Source organism: Chaetura pelagica, unplaced genomic scaffold (assembly GCF_000747805.2).
Source record: "Chaetura pelagica isolate M959 unplaced genomic scaffold, ChaPel_1.0 scaffold21, whole genome shotgun sequence".
NCBI classification, from domain to species: domain Eukaryota; kingdom Metazoa; phylum Chordata; class Aves; order Apodiformes; family Apodidae; genus Chaetura; species Chaetura pelagica.
In genome coordinates this window covers 387,068-396,157 of record NW_009952251.1, presented here as the reverse complement: position 1 = coordinate 396,157, position 9,090 = coordinate 387,068, and the positions used below count along the sequence as shown (strand labels likewise).

The 9,090-nt window shown below is 37.9% G+C and overlaps 1 protein-coding gene across 1 annotated transcript in view; it reads left to right on the top strand.

Annotated features, from left to right (window-relative positions):
* The first annotated feature begins 8,467 nt into the window (after nucleotides 1-8,467).
* INO80D (INO80 complex subunit D) overlaps nucleotides 8,468-9,090 on the top strand; it is a 36,409-nt gene continuing 35,786 nt past the window's right edge. Inside the window, exon 1 of the mRNA XM_010007318.1 lies at nucleotides 8,468-8,956. The gene's annotated coding sequence lies outside the window, so the exon portion shown is untranslated. The remainder of the gene's footprint in view (nucleotides 8,957-9,090) is intronic.

The window sequence follows — 9,090 nt, the reverse complement described above, 5'->3', positions numbered from 1 at the left end:
AATTCATATAGCTCATGCTTTCTGCATGAAAAGAACTCAGAAAGCAACTCAGACTCAGGAAGTTGTGATTTGCTAGGAACAAGGCTACATGGCCAAAATACTAGATTATGACCTTCTTCCAGAGTATCTAGGTATCTTAATTTTAAGCACTAGTGAGCGTGTGAGCATGCTATTTTTGTAATGTGCTTTCAGAGCAAGTTGTCCCTCTTCTGAGTCAAATGTACCTGGTTTCTGTCAAGTGCTCAGACCTACCACTGCTATAGATACTTGTATGTTTCTCAGTTTTGTTTCAGCTGAGAAACTACTCATGGAGGAAATAAAAAATAATTTTGATGTGGAAGAAAAAGCAATTGTTACACAGCTTTCTCATATTGAACTGCTTAAAAAAATAAGCAAAAAGATAAAGGTCTTTAGGTCTTTTCTGTGTTTTCTTAGTTTCTCTGTGCACTTATCCTTTTATAGCAAAGTGGGAGAAGGGTGTGAGGTGGTTTTTGGTTTATTTTTAAGCCTTAGAATGACTTCAGACTCCTGTTACGTTGGTAAACGTAAGTTTGGAAGGATACCTTCCTCTTCAACAGTCTACTAGGGTAATAAGGTTTAGAATAATCCTTCTAGAAATCATACAAATGGGAACAGTATCATAAAGGCAACTTTTTTTAAGTGGTAATTTTGCATGAGGAAAAGCTACATTTTTCATTTTAGAATAATACTGAGTGCATGAGAGTGCTGCTGTAGAAGCCTTACCTTTATAACATACATTTTTTTCCCCTATGCTTGAAATTTTTCAGTAACAAGTCATGTCTCTTGGAAGCCAGATCGTAAATAGAAATTTAAATTGGCATTCTTACTTACAATGTAGCCCTTCCCTTATCTCTTCTGTTTGCTCCACTGGCTAGACCGTCAGTGCACGTGAGGACTTTTGCCCAGCTAAGCCATAAAAGGATAGTAGGGAAAGGAATGCAAAGGAATGGAGGTGATGTAGCCTGGGCAAAGTATCAGAGCAGAAATCTACAGAAACAAGGCTATTCATGCAATTTAGTTCTGTTTATTAAAAAAAACCCCAGCAACACAACAGTTACTACTACTACTTGCTGGTTCTAAAGCTGCAACCTCAGAATAAAGCAGAGCATTTTAAGAAGGCAGTGAAGAGCTAGGATGATGGGAAATACAAGTGCTCAGAGTCTTAACCTGAAAGGTCTGATGTGCTGATGAAGCTAGCCTGCAAATGCAGTGGTGGTGGGTGCATTTATCCAGACTGTTACAAGTGGGCAGGGGGTTTATTGTACATTATTTTGTATCTTAAGACCAGAACTGAAGGAGATTTAATTCCACAGATAGAGCCCTAGTACCACCTGGTGGCCAACTGACAGAATTTCTCACTGGTTGCATGGCCAGTTCTGGTCCAGAAACCCTCACCTTGCTTCTTCCTGAACACTGCTGCCTGCACAGACAGCACAGGAAGAACAGCTCTTTGTCTGGGAGAGAGAGGGATGGGGGTTAGTAATTAAGTATCATCTCAACACAGCACTGTGTGAACGTGGCTCTTACAGGTAAGCAATTAACAGCAAACGTGGCTTAGATTAAACCTTTATGGAGTCTTGTCTTCAGCAGAAGGTTGAGGGGATTGGAGAAGGAAAAGGGCGTTTTAAGGTAAAACCATGCTAAGCACTTAGATTTTCAAGCAAGTTTAGGCCAGGTTAATACCAGCAGTCAAAGGGAAACAAATGTTGTCTCTGTCAAAATGCTGCAGGCAGATTTTAAGCATCTAAGTGTAAAGCTGTGATTTTAAAACAAATAAAACATTTTTAAAGCCCTGTTCATTAGCCACCTTCCTGGCAGCAGCAGCATCTCATGGGTACATCCCTGCAGTCCCAGGGGTGGACTCCTTTAAATTCTGGGTAATTCAGTGAGTTTCTTAAATAAACCAGACAATGTAGTCCCAAATGAAAAGTCAAGTAAAACTGAGGAATGTTCTCAGAAGGACTGTGAAACAGCCAACAAAACTAGGCCATTCATAAAAATACTTGTAACTGACTCATTTTTTTAATGTATTTTGAAGCATAGCTCAAGGCAGAAAAGGAAATGTCTGTAGCACTTCCCTAGGAAGTAAAAGATTTGGGATCAATGCCTCTTCTGAGGCACTTGCAAGACAGTGACTGCTGTCTGCTTGGTTGTGGGGATGTATATTGGGGGATGTGCTGTCTATTTCTGTTGAGTCTGACAGAAAAGCAGTGCAGATTTGTGGAGCTCAAGAAACAGCAGAGCAGCAGCCTGGCATCAGCCTTAATCCAAAGAGAAAAGGTAACAAAAACATCTCTATCCTTTTCCCCACACCCCTACTCCTCACAAAATACTCCAAACAATGGCTAAGCTAAAACATCCTTTTCCAAAACAAAACAGTCTCTTACTAATGACTTGTTTTGTTGTCCTTCAAATATGCCATAACATGAAATCACCTTCATTGATGAAGAATTAGAAGACTGACTCTTTCAAGGCACTGACAGGACATGAACAGAAAAAGTGCTAAGAAGCAAACTGATAGAGGAGGACCTCATTGTTACTATCATGGAAAAAAACAGCAATAAGTAAGTAGGGAATTATGGAGAGCACCTAAAAGTTAAGCAGTTCACTGACAACTGATGTAAGCTTTTTATCAGGAGTACGTTAAGGTGTTTTATGGGTCAAGTTCTCCCAGAGTTACCTGAGAAGTTGCTTTGCTCAAAAAGCAGTTTTAAAATTCCTGTCTAAAAAAACCCACCCCAAACCCAACCCTATTATTATTTTATCATTACATACTAAGAAATAAGTTTTTATTATTCATAAAATGTCAAATGGGCACAGGTACCTTTGGGAATGAAACACTTTACAGAGAGTCAAAAGGAAAACTTTCATCAGAAGCAAACACTGAATCCTTTGCTGGTGGGGGGGCAGGTTATACAAGTCATGGTCTTCTCTGTTTTGTAGGATTTTATCAAAAAGACACTTCCCAGTAATACATATGATTTGATACAATGATGTCAGAAATGTGTCCTGAAGCACTGGAGTATCCCCAGCTCCCCAGAGCTGAGTACAACAGAGGAATGGCAGCAAGAGCCAAAAATGATATGTAGAAAACCTTGCAATTCCAACTCTGTGAGGGACTCCATGATCAGCAAAGCCTGCTGTGCTCAACATTTAATAAATGTTTTCCTCTGGCTACATGCAAGCATCCATTTATAGTGCCCAGTGCTGAGAAGACTACTGAGATTCAGAGGCCTCTTTGTGTACTAAAGACATAATAGCTGATAGAGACATCTCTTTGCTCTGATGCTAATACTAAATTTTGAATATACTTAATATTTCAAAGAAATAATTTTATTCTTTCTTTTCATGTGACCTGTGTCTATGTTTGAAATGGATCAGACATGAGAACCATGCATCAAAAAGAAACGTACCATGAGCAAAAAGCTTCCTGTGTAACAAACAACTTTAAAAATCCACTGGGATCTCCTGATCCTAGACACTAATTAAGCCTCATGCTTTGATGTTAGCTCAACTTAAACTATTTTTTGAAAAATCCTGTCCTGCATGCTTTTAATTTCTGAATTATCCACAACAGAAGATTCCACACCTTTGTTTGAAGCCTGATCTCAGAAGACTAAGAAGTGGCTGATGCAGTCCAGAGTGGGAATTCTCATCTTTCCAATTTGCAGTGATGACCAAGACCCTCTCTAATGTGAACGTAAATAAGTAACGACTAACAGCAGAAAGAAGGACTGGTGATAACGTGTATCTTAACTGACACAATTACAGTTAATGAAGTATCCATAGACAGAAGCAGACAGTAAAAGTACAGCAGCATACTTTGAATCAAACAGCGGGCTTCCCAGGAAAATGGGAGTGTATGAGAGCATTCTGCTTGGACAGTTTATTCCATTAGTTTGTCTTCCATTAAAAGAGGTGTCCACAGATGCTGATCATGTACTTTGGACAGCTTCCCCGCAATCCTACTATTTTGACTTTGCTGAGCTTTAGGAAGACACCATTTAGTTGATGCAGATTAAAATACACATTGATAAGGAAGAACAGATTTGTTAAGTCTTAGTTAATTACCATTTTCAGTACAGCTCACTCTCAATTATATTATCATGAAATAGCTAGCATACGTTTTTCTCCCAATTGCTTAAATACTTCTGCAACTACACTTCTACTGAAATCTACAGCAAAATTCTCATTGCTCCAATAGGCTTCAATGAAGCCCATAAGACTCAGGAAAACAAGGCCAGTCATCTGTACTTCGTGTTGCTTTACCTCATAAATGTCATAAATGCTAACAAAGTTACTCTGTTCTACATATGGTTTACCCTATACTTTCTGCTGGGCTATCTCCCATGTACGAGTGCACTAAAATGAGTTTGAAAGAGTTTAGAGCTGAATTAAAAAGCTGAATTTATTCCATAACTTGGATTTATTTGCTAGAGAAAAAATCCTCAGTCTGTAGACAATTTTTTTAATATAGGGACTCTGATGTTTGGAAAAGTAGCAAAAAAGCACACTGGTTATCAAATGCATATTACTGCAGCAGGCAGGGTAACTGAAATGGAGATAACACTAGAGACAACCACTGCAGTAAGATTTCCATGCTGAAGAATTGTTGAAAAATAAGAATAAGCATTTTTAATAAAACTAATATGCTGGGCCTTAATGGTTTGCTTGACCCCAGAACATGCCACAGGTAAATAAACCAATACCACATAAAACTGTAGCTCCAGATATCGCTTAGAAGAACATACCTAATACTAAGTTTTTTTTGTATTTAATTTGCCATGCCTAATGACAATATTTGCTATAAAAATGTGGCTTTATATGTGAAAGTTTCTAATGAACATCTACACACTTAAGAGTTCTTCCCTCCCTTCACAATATTTACCTGCATTTTAAATAAATTGCTGATCCCTTTCACAAGTGTTTGAAGACATTGGAACTGTTTCCTCAGAATATATGTGTCTTTCAAGGAATAATACCAAGACACAGACAGTGTAACACTATTTGCTGAAAACCTCAGACTCTTCACCACATGCAGAGTTTAAGTCATGCTCCAGAAATTCCTGAGGTCTGTAACTGGGCTACATATGATCTTGGGAGAGAGTCAAGGTTCATTTCTTGATGCAGCCTCCTCCAGTAACTGGTATACAACATAAAGCATCTATTCCATTAGTTTTATTAGACTTGCAAAGCTTATTGACTATGTCATTGCCCTCTGTCTCACAATTAATACCACTGAGACACACCAGCCAAGTACGCCTCATTAGCCAGAAACCAGCAATTTAGGGAGCATTAACGCTCTTTGACCACCCTGTGCTCAAGCGTATGACAAGTTTACTGCCTGGGAAGGCTGGTCCAGGGATACGGGCCCTTTAAAGTCACAGTAGACAGACCTATTCTGTAATTAAGAAATGGAGTTTCCAGAATACAGTTCTTCATTCTGTACATGAGATGTTTCTTGCTTTGGGTTTACACACCATCCTTGTACAGGAGTCTCAGGGTCAAATTTGTTCTCTAACAATTACAGAGTACTGCCCTACTTTACCCAAACGATGCATCTCCCAACTTAAGAGTCTTGCCCATAAATATAAACAAATGTTTACAAACTTTTTAACTGCCTTACTAAAGCTTGCAGACTCTGCTCCTGTATGGTGCTACTGTGTAACGTTTTGTTGTGAGCAAAACAGTTAAAATAATATTTGCAATTTTTAGTGAGCTACTCAGAACTAAATACTTTTAATCCACTCAGGTAAATAAACATTGTTTTGTTGAATAAATGCCTCCATCCATAATGTACAGATTTTAATTTCTCTGTTGAATGATTACACAACAGTCCATGTAACTAATGTCTAGTGATTTTTCCTCTTTACTTTATCTGTCTTAAAATGATTATTTTTTGGAGTACCGTTTATGCCATTTTTGTTTTTCTATTCCAAACTAGATTCAAAATGTTTCTCCTTTCCCTTAGCATTAAGCTTCTTGCTTTGCAATTAACACACATCAAATAGATCTCAGGATGTCATAAAAATGTGTAATGCTACTATGATGCACGTTAAATTTAGGCATGCAAGTAATCCGATTAAAGTCAGTGTCTGCAAAGCCAAGCACATAAGCCCAAGAAAGGGTTTAATATTGTTTCTGTGTTCAGGTTCTCAAGTGCTTTCATAGCCATTTCTCTACCATGCTGTATCACCTGCATCTCATTCAAAAACCCCCATACTGATAGTCCTAGTGTGATGTACAGATCTCCTCAGGAGCAGCCCAGAAAGACTCAGTATATACCAGTTGCGGATGGTACGTCTCTCTTCCTGAAACTCTAGCAATGTCTTTTAACAGTGCAATAAAGAGAACTAATGAGTTACAGTTGAATTATACTGAACTACTGAATAGCAGTTAGAAGCAGCAATTCTCTTATTTAACATAGTGTTAGATACGAGACATCACTTAGTGCAGAGACTTGAACTCGGTACTCTCACCAAGCCCTACCCACTTGATAAATTTTAAGGAAGGAAGTGCCTGGAGATTATGGAAAAACTTCTGAATTATTTATCAGGTCTGCAAGCACTTGCAAAACTGGGGTCTGAAAATTTGGTCCTTAATTTATTTAGAATAAAAGAAAAGGAACTATTAGTTTATGCTGCATTTGTTGAATTTCTGAATCCATTGAGATAATTTATTTGCAGTATTTCAAAAGGGTTTTTTAAAATCATCCTATGTAGGACCAACTTTGTAATCCCTGTCACTCCTATAAGAAATTTTAGATACAGGAAATGAAAATATTTTTGTTTAAATATCTTACAAAAAGAATAATGTTTCATTCTCCAAAGCACATGATAATGACTGGTAAGAGTATGGAGTACCCTAACTATTGCATTATTTCCAGAGACAATCTTAAAAAATATGATATAGGAGCAACATATGTTATTATTTTTTGGTTCACTAATGTTAGACCAGACTAATGCATTTAATGGATTAATAATCTGATACACAAAAAACACCTCCTATGCAATAACTCTATAGAACACAACACTATGTATTATTAACATCTGCTGGGTAGACTCACCATAATTTAAAAAAATCCTGCTGACAAAAATACACAGTTTGACACAAAGACCAGCTGACTTTTAATTATACTTTAATGCAAACTCATTTATCTAAATTTCAACCTCACTATCAACAAATAAACTACACTCACTAGCTAGACAAACTCACAAAGTATGTTTTGAAAATGGAATGTATCTAAATTCAGGATTTATTTTTTGAGATTAAGAGTAACTGAGCTAAAACACTATATTTCAGATTTGACAGAGGAAGGGAGAGGTTGATAACATACTAAGTAACCCAATACCTCCATTCATATCACCTTAGCCTGACTGCTGTTCAGTTAGCCTGTACCACCTGAATACATTTTGCAATAGAAAACCTTTTTTTTTTTTAATGTATATCTCATTACTTTCCTAATTATTTCAGGACAAATAAAAAGGCATCTTTGCAGTTCATTCTGAACAGGGCTGCACATAACATAGTCATAGGTCTGCTGAATACACTCGTGTCTCCACCTATAGATACACCCTAGCATCTCACCTTGTTTTGACAGCATATAATAAATTTTTTACAATCTAGTAAAAATTCTGCAACAAAGGAAAACACGACTATTTTATATTACAATATATCGTAGATTAAATTAATAGCATTTCTCTACTCTGTGAAGAAGCCAGGAATAAAAGTAATAATAAATGTAAGGAACAAAGCCCCCAAATAAAACCAGTAACTTAAAAATAAGCAAAACAGATTTTAGAAGGCTGCAAAGTGCTTTGAAAACATTAAAAACAAAACTCAACTATTGCCTTTAAATTTCTTGCTATGAGTTTTATTTTTTCACATCCCATCCAGAAGGGCAGGCAATGCTAAATTTATGACAGATAAGAAATTCTCAGATATATATCACAGATTCTACTCACTCGCATTAATCCCCCCTAGCTTTTCATGGCCTAATCTAGAAATAAATAAATAAATAAATAAATAAATAGCTTTTTCCTACCTGTACATTCACTTTTATTTACAATGCCTTGAGAGAGAGAAAGACATAATGATACAGTCATGCCAAACTATCCCACATCCATCTCAGCTGTTCTACTGAGAGTACCAATACAAAAAAAGTTACAATAACTTTCACAATTACACATTAATTTTTTAGAACTACCACACAGTTACAGAAAAGTTACCAACAATATAAATTACAGGAAAAAATAATGATTTTTAATTTTTGAATAAAAATTAAGTTACTAAAAATATTTTGTTACCGTACCTCCTTTTAATATTTTTTTTCTCCAGAAAGCTGATCCTAACAGGTTATAAAGAAAAATATTTCTTCAGCCACATGCCTTTGTATTTCCTTTTTATTTAAAATAAAAAGTCACATAAATTATTTTTAAAAATATACGTTTTGGCTATTTGGCTCCCTCCCCCAAATCGCCACTTTATAAAAACCTTCTGTACTTTTTTTCTCCCTCCCTCTCTCCCTCTCTACTACCTCCAAGATGGTAGGAAAGTTGTTGTTTTGGAGGGCAGAGGAGCCGCTCTCTGATGTTATGTCCTCGCAGTGCCTGTAGTGGTGCTGTAGGAGGCTGCCGGCTCTCTTCTTGAGCAGCCCCAGCAGCCCTGCCTTCTTTGCTGGAGAATATATTCAGGGATTCCCCTTAATAATCACCTACCCTCTGAGCACTTTGTAGTTTTAAAATAATAAAGAGCCCCCAAAGCTTCCTCCCCACAAAAAGCAGGATCTTCTCAGAGCCAGGGGGGCAGCAGCTCCTCAGCACAGAGCCTGAGCCCATTCCCAGTCCCTCTGCTGGGGAGGAAACTCTGATCTGTCAGCCCAACAGAGGGAAAGGGGGGAGAGGAGAGAGAGGAGAAAAAAAAAGCAGCTGGAAAGGTAAGCCAGGCCCGGCCTGCATCCCCGGGCTCGCGTAGCGCGGCAGGCGGTACGAAGGGTGCAGGGCGGGCGGGGAGGCGGGCTACGCGAGGCCGAGGATCGGCCGGGGCGGTGTAGGCCGCAAGGGGGGTGAG